Raw genomic sequence first — 13,389 nt, 5'->3', positions numbered from 1 at the left:
AAATAAATCTATAATTTATTTTACAAATGGGGCCCATAAGCTATGCTTAATGTATCCCTAGCAGGTGGTTGCTGGGGGTTTTTTTCACCATCAGCTTGCAACATTATACTTTATTTCTTAACTACACACATAGTGTGTATCACTAACTAGATAAGCTTGAGCCATACTGGCTTAGGCGCACATAGCTTGTTCAGGTCATTAGCTAAGTAACCTAACACATTGCTAAAATGTGGGCTTTGCCAGACCAGATGCACATACTGTATAAGTCACTACATGTTACGTTATGTAGTCAAACGACCATAAACACATAGCATAGTGCTCTAGCATTAAGCCATTTGTGAAAGAAGACCCAGTCACATATATAGTAAAACATGTGGTTCTAATGGCTCTTCTGAGCAGCAGCTGTATACATATGTGGCAGTGGATCTGTTTGTTTGGGTGGCTGTCCTGTCCTGTCCTGTTTACTGTTATCCCATGTGTGGGAATATATGTCTACTGATGCAGCAGCTTGTTTTCTTACATTCAGTAGCATGCATATATTGTTTTGTATTGTCCATTTATTTTGTCTCCTGCTTTGTTAGCTTTTCTGTTTTTCAGGTTTTATTTGCCTTTTTTAAGCATTTGCCATCTGCATAGAATTGAGATCTTCAAATCACAGAGGGAGGAACAGGATCCTCTGACCCCGATTAGCTGTTCAAACTCCTGACCCCCTATCAGTCTGATCTCAGATCAGATATCCAGAGCTCTGAAAGCTGCAAATAAACAGTTGGGCTGCTTCAGTAGGCCCGTGTAACGAAGCCCCCGTGAGCCATTTGGCTCTCTCTATACATTCGCTCTGCTCACTGTGGAGTTTAATGGTGTGTTTTTTTAACAGCCTCCATCTTTCAGAGAAGGTTTGGGGCAAGCAGCTGCAAACCACACAGTGGGAACTTGGTCAGATTCCAGGGCTTTCATATACTATTACTGTGCAGGTAGGTACTGTATGAGCAGGGCTTGTACATACTGTACAAAGTATGTACTGTGTGTACATACTTTGTATGTCTTTGTGAGAGTGCAGATCTGAGATAATCTGTCTCTTAGGATTATTGGTAACACTTTCTATGAAGCACATATTTATAATACATAATAAGGGTATTCTTAAGACATTATAATGAATGCATAATGCATTCTAAAAAGCCTTATATGTTATATCATCTTGTAAATAATCATAACAACAATAATACATTATAATGCTTTTTGTGGTTATATCTTTTAAGATTATGATTATTTATAACACACATATGAACACCAAATTAAATCTACTTTTACATTTATTATGGACTATAAATCTTGACATTGTTTATAGATCTGCACAGTACTTACTACATCTTGTAAGTGGTTAGGTGTGGAGTGTTATTTGAGTGTTCCCTGTGAGGCTAACATTAATTTTGATGTGAGCTAGTTAATAATTTCAACTGAAAAAATGCAATGTTTATATGTTAGGTTACATTTTATTTTGATGGTCCCCTTGACTATAATCAGTCTATTTTCAACTATGTCAACTAACTGTCACGTCAACTAACTATCATTAGAGTATTAGAGAATGTTGCTCTAGTTACTTATAGTCAGTTTGTCTGTTGGGGAACCATCAAAATAAAGTGTTAGCATATATTTAGCAGACATACTACTAATACTCCAATGACTGCTAGTTGACATATAGTTGCAGAGTTACTTATCAACAGCTGTCTAAAGTGTACCATTAAAATAATCAAACTGATATTACAATAAAAATAGTTCAAAGCAAATGTGTCATTTTACACATTCATCTGATCTGATATCTGATCTTATGGCTGTTTGAGAAAAAAAAATGTTATTATTATTATTATTATTGCTATAAAAGTGGTCTTTGATTGCTTTAAGTAAAGTAGCATAAGAAAAATGGCAAGATAAGAGACTTATGATACATTATAACTATGAGAAATATAATCCATTGTAACTTAAGTGGATGCAACATGATCACAGTGTTATACATCATCATACTCTTAAAAGTTATAACCACAAATAAGTAATTGAGGTAAAGTTTAATATAAGAATTTAAGTAACAACGCAAGATTTTAAGTAGCAATTGTGATATACAGTATAACAACAAATGCATTACAGGCTTCTAACAAATCAGCACATAGAATTTTGATAATTCATACCTTTTAAAAAAACAAATCTAAAAGTTTAGTATAGAACAGACTTTAAAGGAATAGTTTGCTCTAAAATGAAAATTTGCTAAAAATGTACTCACCCTCAGGCCATCCAAAATGTAGGTGAGTTTGTTTCTTCTTTGAAACAGATTTGGAGAAATTTAGCATTACATCACTTGCTCACCAATGGATCTGCAGCAATGAATGGGTGCCGTCAGAATGAGAGAACCTGCACCAGCACCACTGACAAATGAAGAAGAGATGGTCAAGTATTGGAAGAATTTAAAAAATCCAAAAGGAAAAATAATAACTGTTGCTTTTGTATTTGTAGGGAATAAAGATGACCAAATAAATTGTGAATAATTTGTGTTTATTTAACAGCTGTGGTGGTGGTTACGGCATATATCTCGTCATCTGACATCCTTCCATTCCATGCAGTAATCTGATTTATTTTCAGAAGGTGCGATGTTGGGAATATGTGTGTCATCCAACCACACTGGAAATTCTGAAGCAAATTCTAATTATTGGGTTACTCTCAGAGGTTGCAGCAAGATGTTATCAAATGTACGTCCTTTATCAGATTAGCCTCATTTAAACTGATTTCTACACCACTGATATACAGTCCAGTGAAACTCCTCTTTGACAGATTTGTGCCCAGGAAATGATTCCCAGAAAGAGCATGAGAGCGAGGTACACTTTCCTTATCGCTCTGCATACAGTGGCCTTACTAATGTGCTCTGCATCCCCGATATTTTAAAGAAAACTACCATTTAAAATGGTACTGCTCAAATAAATATACATCTGAATATGGCAATAAATAAATAAATACAATTAAGTGCATTTTTCTTATTGTACAAATTATCTGCCAGCGGGGTGAGAAATTAAAAATATTCTTGTTTCCGTTTGCAATAAGATTTTAAGATTATTTTTCTTACCCTATGGCGGACAGTTTTACATGTTTTACGTAAAATGCACTTAAATGCACTTGTTTCCCCCAGGAAACAAGACTAAATATCTTATATCATTAGCTATAGAAAATGCATTTTAACTTAAGAATTTTCAGATTTTTGTACTTGAAATAAGACAAAAATACTCAGTGAGAAAAGCATTTTTGCAGCGTGAATGAATGAAAGGGGTATTTAAACATCACTTACACTTTAAAAAGGGGGAGGAGACGTAATAAACTCTGGGTTTAACAAAGAAAACCTGCTCCTGACCAGGTTAGGTTCACGGAGTAAGTTACCTCTCTTTCAGAAACGGGCTTGACTTACCCTGCTTTCTCGGGTTTGACAAACCTCCCATTTTGAAACGGAAAACCCAGAGTTTCCCTCATTTCAGGGTTAACATACTCAGAGTTTTCACTTAACCTCCTTTCTGAAACGGGCCCCAAATCTATTCCGATGAGTAAACAAACTCATCAACATCTTGGATGGCCTAAGGGTGAATACATTATTAGCAAATGTTCATTTTTTGTTGAACTATTCCTTTAACATCACGCTATGCATGTCAAGCAATGCCATTTTTTAGATGTATTAGAAGCTCCCACGCCTCCTCTGACATGAGTTTAACAGAACACGCAGATCAGCAGAAGAATGTCAAGGTTTGCAAAATGCCCTCTGCTACGACTCTAAATTTGACTTATGTCTCTCTTCTCCACTCTCACTCTCTTCTTGCTCTTTTTAAAACAGAAACAGTCAATGGCCTGTCTGTTTGGGCTAGATTAAAGAAACATATATGTGCTGAAATATCCCATCCATGTAATCCAATGTAACATTTGATATCTGAATACAAGGAATGCTGGAGTATTACTCTACCTCATCCTGAAACATGTGTAACAGGAAAAGACAACATGGAGTCTTTTGCTAAATCTGTGCACTGGAACAAAACCAAAAGCAAGCAGACAGAAAGCTTTCTAAATTTAAGCCACCATGATGACAGGATGGCTTGAACAGCGACAGCGTCGATCTGTCTGAGCTTAATCCAGTATCTCCCAGACACATGTGGGCTGCTCATGGGAGTCGACGTGCTTTAGTGTTCCAACAGTGCTGTAAGATATTCTTATCTTTGCCTTTATTTGTGCTGAAAGACTCTTTGAATTGCGGGCCACCCTGATGAATTGTACGAATTCACATAATCGAGAAAAAAAAAAAAATGCTATAGAAGTCAATGGGTGCCCATTTGGAACAACCTGAGGATGAGTAAATGATGACTGATTTTTAGTTTTTGGGTGAACTATCCATGTAATTTCACTTAAAAAAGATTTACAAGTAATCAGAATTAAATCTATTAAACTGGTGGTTTATTAAGACTATACTTCAACGTGTACTGTCATAAATTAAAAGTGCTAACAGTATACCTATAAGTTCAATTGTAGTAGAGTTTACAGTACAAAAATACTCTACTACTATTATACTTAAAGTAGACTTAAAAGTATACTCTTATAAACTAAAAGTGGGCCAGTTTCGTCCCAATAAGTATTCAAATAGTGGACTTACATGTATACTCCTAGTACATTAATATTAGTATGCTCACTATATAAAATATACTTAACTTGAAGCATACTTTAGTGTTTGTTGTCTTTTTGCTTTGTGTTGCAAAAAGTTTTAGCATGTTACCTAACCTGATTGCAGGTTACACCAGTGTGCCAAAATGATATTTTACATACAGACATTTGAAGCATAAATACACAATGTAGGGTATAAAGCTGTCTTCTCCAAAAACGTTTTGTTTTAGTTGCACAATTTCTGTCAGGACCCAAACATTCAGCCAAATAAGGAAAGCTGCAACTGTCGAGTGCATGTAGTGTTCAATATTCCACAATACTTACTGTATACTGCAAAATGGTGCAGAAATATGTAAAACTGGACATATATTATATCGCTATTATCCTGTCAATCATGAGCCAGAACAGTATAATCTGAGACAGACTCTGTTTGATTTTGTATGTTTGCCATCACTCATTAAGTCGTGGCCTAGTCGTGGCCTAATGGTTAGAGAGTCGGACTCGTAATCGAAAGGTTGCGAGTTCGAGCCCCCGGCCGGCAGGAATTGTAGGTGGGGGGAGTGAATGTCCAGCGCTCTCTCCACCCTCAATACCACGACTGAGGTGCCCTTGAGCAAGGCACCGAACCCCCAACTGCTCCCCGGGCGCTGCAGCATGGCTGCCCACTGCTCCGGGTGTGTGTTCACAGTGTGTGTGTGTGTGTGTGTGTGTGTGTGTGTGTTTGTGCATTTGTTCACTACTCACTGCTGTGTGTGTGCACTTGGATGGGTTAAACGCAGAGCACCAATTTCGAGTATGGGTCACCATACTTGACAATACGTCACGACTTTACTTTTTTTTTTTTACTTTTTACAGTGAAGACATGAAGTCCAGTTTTCACACATCTTTCCTGAGCTCCATCTCTGCAGCATTTATGTGCTATCTCTCTATCTATCTTGCTTCCTCCATGTGTGTTCCAGCTGCAGAGCCCTCAGAGGAACCTAGCAAATACTTTACATACCTCACCACAGCAGAGAGAGAGAGAGAGAGAGAGAGAGAAAGAGAGAGAGAGAGAGAGAGAGAGAGAGAATTGAATTTGAAAGGCACCTTTATTAAAACACTGTTTTCAATCATAGAAATAACCTTTCAAAAAACACAAACCAAATAATTAAACATTAAAAAAATAAATAAATAAGTTCCATCTTTTTTAATTTTTTTAATAAAAAAAAGCAATCAACAAATCACCATCTTCATTAGCTGTACATAGAACATCATTTATCCCCCAAACATCTTTAAACACTTCTACACACTTTACCAATTTATAATAAGCATGCTCTATCCTAAGACGAGCTGCCACCAGTCCCATAAACACATTCAATACATTCAAAGAACCTTGCCCTGACAATTTGTTTTTCCTAGATTTCCAAATTGCAACTTTGCTGTCCCAGACAAAAAAATTCAATAGAGTCAATATATTTTTCCTACTAGCTGAATATTTTGGACCATAAATAAATATTTCAAAAGAGAAAACTTCCTCAATTCCTGCAAACCATTGGGATAAAAAGATTGTTTAACCGAGAACAATGTACAAATAAATGAAAAACATGTACAATCCTCCATTGGAGGTCGCCTGTTCGTTGTCAATTGGTCGTTTATATAGGGACCGCCAACAGCCTCTAGGGGAAGAATTAGTTCCTAAGAACTCAGTCCATTTTGTTGCTGGAACTCCTTAAAAAAATTACCATTAGATGCCTTCACACAGGAAATATAAATGGTTTTCCTCTTTACTTCTTCAAATTCATCCAACTGAGGGGTTTTTAATGACAAAAGACAGTTTTCATCATCTTCCCACTCCCCCATAGCAATTGTTGCCTTTAATGAAGGAAACATATAAGGAACTCCCTTCCTCCACTGATCAATTTTTGTTGGATCATTTAAGAAAGTTTTATAGTCCGCATCCAAAGACTGATTAATCTCAGAAATAGCTTTCTTTAGCAGTCGCAATGATTTCACCCCAGTCCTTTCACTCAAATCTTCTATCTTAATGCTCAAGACATGTTCCAGCTTTATGCATCCAGCAGCAATTAAATCTGAGTGCAGACTTTGAGCAGACATCAAGCTTGATTGTAACAAAGAGTTGAAAAAGACTGGTTCCTCAAATAGCCACAAACCAGCAGGTTCATCTGATGAGCGCGAGATAAACACTTTCCATGCGTCCAGTGTTGACTTATAAAATGATGTAAGATCCACCTGATCGTCATCTTGGAGCTGCATTAGGAACAGATGCTTGTCCAATCCCATACCTCCTGTACTCATAAGAAGAGCAAAGGCGGTTTCCATCCAGGATGCATTATTGTGGTACAAAAGTCTCTGAACTGTCTGCAAACGGACAGAGCGAATCCAATGTTGTCCAGATTTTCACACTGCCCCAGAATGCTTCACTTTTATTCCAGTTTACTTTAGCTGATGAAGCTTTCTCATAACAATTAAGAACTTCAAACAGCCTCTTAATATCCTCATTATGATCAACAAAAACTGTAATATCATCAGCGTAAGCAGAAAGACATATTTTTGAGACAGAAGAATACCCAGACACATCAAAACTAGACAGTTTCTCTCGAAGTTTGAAAAGCAGTGGTTCAGTTGCTAAACTGTACAGCTGACCAGATAATGGACAACCTTGCCTAATTCCTCTTAGTATAGGAAAAGGTCGGCTCAAACCACCCCCCACCTTAACCACACAAGCAGCATCAGTATATAATAATTGTATCAACTTTACAAATTTGTCACCAAAACCAAAGACCTTTAACACATTAAACAGATCATCATGGTCAACACAGTCAAAGGCTTTCTCTTGGTCCAAAGAGACCAAACCAACATTCATATTAAAAACTTTACATATGTCCAAAACATCTCGTACTAAAAATAAATTGTCCATAATAGGCCTCTTTGGAACACAATACGACTGATCCTTGTGTACAATCAGTCTATTTAGTCTATTTGACAAGCATTTCGAGAATATTTTGTATTCAGTTGTAAGAAGTGCAACAGGACGCCAGTTCTTTAAAAGAGCTAGATCCCCTTTCTTTGGCAACAGTGATAAAACAGCATATTAACACGAAGTAGGCAAAACACCATCCTTTATACATTCACAAAAAACATCAAAAAGGTCCTTGCCTAAACAACTCCAGAAATTCTTATAGAAATCTGCTGCCAGTCCATCCATTCTAGGGGACTGTCCTATTTTGAGATTTCCAACAGCAGCAGTAACTTCCTTAAATGTTATATTTGCATCCAAAGCAATTTTAGAGTCACAATCCAGCTGAGGAAGACCTTGAAAAAGTTGTAACATACAGTCATTGTCACACTTCTCTGCAGCATAAAGATTAGAGTAAAAATCTAGGGGAGGTCACCCTCCCATCAGGAAGCTTAAGACATGGCATTTGTCTCTGTTGAGCCACTCTACTTTCCAAATTAAAGAAAAAAGAAGTTGAAGCATCCATCTCTGCCAGAGACAGAAAACGAGACCTCACCAGAGCACCTTTCACCCTCTCGTTTAAAACCAAAATCAATTTTCTTTTCTTTTTTTGTAAATTACTGTATAAAGTAGAGTCATATATCCATCAACTGAGATTCTATTAAATTAATTTGTTTTTTAAGAGTCTCAATCACATTCTTTACTCTATTACTAGAATTAGCTGTATACTGTTGACAAAACATTTTTATTTGAATTTTTCCTTTGTCCCACAACTGCTTTAAATTTTCAAAACTTTTTTCCTCCAGTGTTCCCAAAAAAATGGAAATTATCACAAAAAACAGCATCCTGCAGCAACTTAACATTGAAATGCCAATATGAAGACTTCTTAGGTAATTTAGACATAACAGTTGTCATAGAAATCAAATGATGACCTGAAAATCCTATAGGACAAATACAACAGTTTGTTACTCGATGGCAAAACATGTGTACTAAAACATTTTGACACATAAAATCTGTCCAACCATGCAGCACTAACTCTATTATCAAAAGCCTTAACCCACGTATACTGTCTATCAGTAGGGTGTTTAATTCTCCACACATCCAAGAGTTTAAAATCTTTTAACAGTTTAGACAATGAGCCTGAAGACTGTATATGAGGTTCTTCAGTGTTTCGATCTTCAGTAAAATTCACAGTACAGTTCCAGTCCCCCCCAATAACAACATATCCTTCACTAGAACATTTTTTAAGAACACCACTCAGAATATTAAAGAAATTAAGACGTTCATGTCCCACCATCGGAGAATAAATTTTTATCAGGAAAAAAGCATACCTTGGATTTTAGCTTCTACTAAAATTAGACGACCTTGTACCGGTTCCTCTACCTTTACAATAATTACCTCTAAGGATGAGGAAAATAAAATGGCCCCTCTGGTTAGATTTGTACCATGACTAAGTATCCTCAGTTTAATTTACAACAGCACTATGCGTTTCTTGTAGGAAAACAATATTAAACTTCTTATGTTCAACAATTTCATTAACAAGAGCACGTTTAGAGCTATCCCTCCCACCATTAATGTTTAGAAAACCTATTCTTAAAGTTGCCATACACACAGAAAAAGTTAAGATTTGGAAACAAAGTGAGAGAAAAAAGCAAAGAAAAGACACCTTGTGATACATTGTATATTGTTACATTAAACGTATTACAATACACACTTTTTGGCTTTCTTCTTTTTTTATCCATTTCTCTACATTTCCTTATAGTGGTAAGATGCTCAACCTAAAGCGTTTCTTCTCACTAAGCTGATCAATTCCAACGTTTCTCTGATAAAAAGTAACAGACTCAACAAATTTATCTACATCAGGAAAAAAATATTTTATGTTAACCTGTTTAGCGTAAGTTTCATCCAGAAAGCTGTTGATTTCTTCTAAGCTATACAACGAGTCTTTGTTAAAGCCACCTGAAAAATCAGCTTGAACTGAACTGAGTACAGTTCCTTGTGAATTACCATCATCACACTGAGAGTCTTCCAGCAACTCAAGATCATCAGACAGCACCTCGTCCATTTCCTCATTAATAACATCATAGCACAATTTTCCTTGACTTGCATCTTTTACACCTTCTGACTTTTTATCAGCGCTAGTACTAGGAACTGCATCATCAGTTTTAACATCAGACACTATAGTGTTTGCACTAACACCAGGTTCCAAATTTACTGCAACATTTCCATCAGCACAAACATCATTAGAAACTGAAGGAACAGACTCAATATTTTCAACAGATACCACAGCATCATCATTAACAGCACTCACCTCAACATTTGGAACAACGTCATCTCGAACGGCTTCAGCCAGATCTTCGATGTTACCTGAAGCATAAACCCTTGAGCCTGCCACGCTCTCTGCACCTGTTCTCTTGTGCAGACACGCAAGATGCTTGTGTCCGATGTCTCCACATTCAAAGCATCGTACACTGCCGGTGGTCGCATACACCATATACGATCCTCCCTCATGTTTCACACGAACGTTTATATCCAATGTATTATCATTGGACTCCAACATGATAAAAACTTGCCTCCTAAAAGACACAATGTGTCTCAACGAAGAATGTTTGCAGCCAAGCCAGATAGTTTTGAAAGGGCTAACAATCTTCCCAAATCGTGCCAATTCGCGCTGTAAAACTTCATCAGATATAAATGGCGGGACATTTGAAATCATGACTTTTGTGGACGGTGCATAAAGGGGAGAAAGCTCCATTAATAACTAGACCATTCTCTATTAAACGATTGACTAAATTCTGTTCTTTCAAAAATACCATAACAGCTTTATTCATACGTGATGCTGATAAAATGTTTTCATGACCTATCTGATCCCCAACTGCAACAAGCACATCTTCCACTGTGGCATTGTCTTCAGTAACACACCTGAAACCATTATGAAGTGATAATGATGGCGTCTCGGCACCATCCTACCACACAACCCAAAGACTATGCTTTTTCAAATGTACACTTTCCAAATCATACAACTTGGGGAAGAGAAAAAAGAAAAAAAGGAAGAAAGAAAAAAATATATAGAAACTCTCACTGCACAACAGCTCTCACCACCACCACTCTCGTCCGACTCCCAGCATGCAACAGAGAGAGAGAGAGTGAGAGAGAGAGACTGGTTTGGCTTTAACATCTGGTCTGAACATGATGAGGGGTATTAATGAAATAGACGGATGTCTCTTTGGAGAGCGCTGGTGGGGAAAAGGTTTAGCTCAATGGTGAGGATTAACCCCTTGAGTTGAGCTCTGCAATGTCTGTTTATTTCCCTGAATTTTTGCCACTGATTGTGTTTTATGAGTAAAACGTGTACCTACACATTATGAGACAAGCAAAAGGATATGTCTGGCAACAGAATGTAATATGTGCATTTTTATGCAAGTTGCTTTGGTGAAACAGTGTCTGAGACCATATACCATATACTGTAGGTCTAATGAAGTGATCACAGATGCAATCATGTTAGTGCATGTGGATTTCAAGTGCACACCGCATCACAAAAAGTAGTGATTCCTAAGCAGGGGTACACACACCTTTTACTATAAACAAAAATTACAGCATTAAAATAAAATATTAGAGTTAAAAAAAAATTTGCACCATACATAAATTAAATCAAGAAATTAATGACTTGATGTATTGTGCTACTTTTTAAGGAAAGAAAATGAAATAATGGTGCAGAGTTTGTGTGAGTGACACTTTAATATTATCTACATGTATTATAGGCTATCTATTAACTATTATATGGATATACACACACATACAACTTGAAAAAATACACAGTGTTGTAGTCAGATGAGATCAAAACTGAGCTATTTGGCATCAACTCAACTTGCCGTGTTTGGAGGAGGGGAAATGCTGCCTATGACCCCAAGAACACCATCCCCACCATCAAACATTATAGACTGATCATTTCTATATCAGTGGGCAAACGTACAAAACCAGTAGGGGTTCAAATACTTTTTTCCCCACTGTATATATATATATATATATATATATATATATATATATATATATATATATATATATATATATATATATATATATATGTGTGTGTGTGTTTAGTATTTGCATTATATTAGCTTTGTAATGTGTGTGTATATATATATATACACACAAATAATTGTATATATTTTTAATGAAATATTTAAATAAAATCATATTTGAATTACATTTAAAACTAATATATACAGTAATAATAAATAATAATAAGTAATGAAATACACACACACACACACACACACAAACACACAGAGATAGATAGATAGATAGATAGATAGATAGATAGATAGATAGATAGATAGATAGATAGATAGATAGATAGATAGATAGATAGATAGATAGATAGATAGATAGATAGATAGATAGATTAAACAAGGGGTTTGCAAGTGTTGATCACACTTATATTTAAATTATTGATATCATTATGATAATTTCTATTCAATTTTGTTATACATTTATATATAATATAGATTTATTATAAATCTGTATTATTAAAAATATGTTTTATTTTATGGTGTTTGCCTATTACCATTATTTCCATCATTTCAAAAACAAATGCTCCATTTTGGCTCTCTGCGAGTAATTTCACTCTTGGCAAGCAAACAATATTAAGCAGTCAGTTATTTTATGGTGCATTTGAAAAACTGAGGAGGTCAATTTCAAACTGTACTTCAGGTTCTGCAGTAATGAGGGCTGAAAAACTCCATTGTGGAGCACGGTTTGCTGAAATCAGTTATTTTATTCAGTGGCTGTGAATGCATTGGCAGGCTTGCTCACTTTGAACTAATCAAATAAATGACACTTTCAATTCGATCTCAGAGCGATTATGACTTCCCTTTTTAAATAAAGGGGGGGAAAACTTTTGGAAAATTAAATTAGCTTTACGTTTTTGGGGCAAGATCTGCCTTGCCAACTCCAGTATAATAACTGTAAGACTATTACTACCTGAAAATGGTTGGTTTTGGCAGCATGTCAGAATGAGGGCAATAAAGAGTTGGTTCGTTTGCCATCGTCCCAGCTACATCCGTGGGATTGAGTTTCTGAGCTTTTTAACAGCACTGAACCCAAGACCTGAACACCACCCAATCCAGATCAGCCAAACAGGATCTGTTCACACAGTTCATGCTCATTCCTCTCACTACCTGCTCCTAGTAAATCGAAACCACACCTGACCTCATTTCTGGCCTGGCACACACTGTTAAACACTGGTGGGCTTGTAGTTTTTTACAGGTAAGGTGTGCATAGAGGCACTGTTTCACAGAGTGCTGTGTTTCCTCACAGTGACACTCGTAATGTTTGATTTCTCAGTTCAGAATGTACCTGGTGAGTGAGCAATAAATCACATTCATGACACTTCCTGTCTGTTAAAGGAAATGGCTGATTTCTGTTGAGCTCGCATGTTTGTTTGAGAATAGAAAAAACAAGCAACCCAAACCATTCCCAACTGCTCCTAAAATGTTGCTCTAAAATGTTGCTTATTGTTCAGTTAAAGACATAGTTCACCCAAAATGAAAATTCTGTCATTAATTACTTTCCCTCATGTTGTTGCAAACCTGTAAGACCTTCATTCATCTTCAGAACACAAATTAAAGGGGTCCTATGATGCTCTTTTACAAAGTCTTGATTTTGTTTTGGGGGTGTACTAGAGCATGCTCTCATGCTTGGTGGTTTGAAAATCGCATTATTTTTCATATAATTTACATTATTACAATACCTCTCTC

Source organism: Barbus barbus, assembly GCF_936440315.1.
Source record: "Barbus barbus genome assembly, chromosome: 28".
Taxonomy (NCBI): Eukaryota; Metazoa; Chordata; class Actinopteri; order Cypriniformes; family Cyprinidae; genus Barbus; species Barbus barbus.
Note: the sequence above shows the minus strand (reverse complement) of the source record.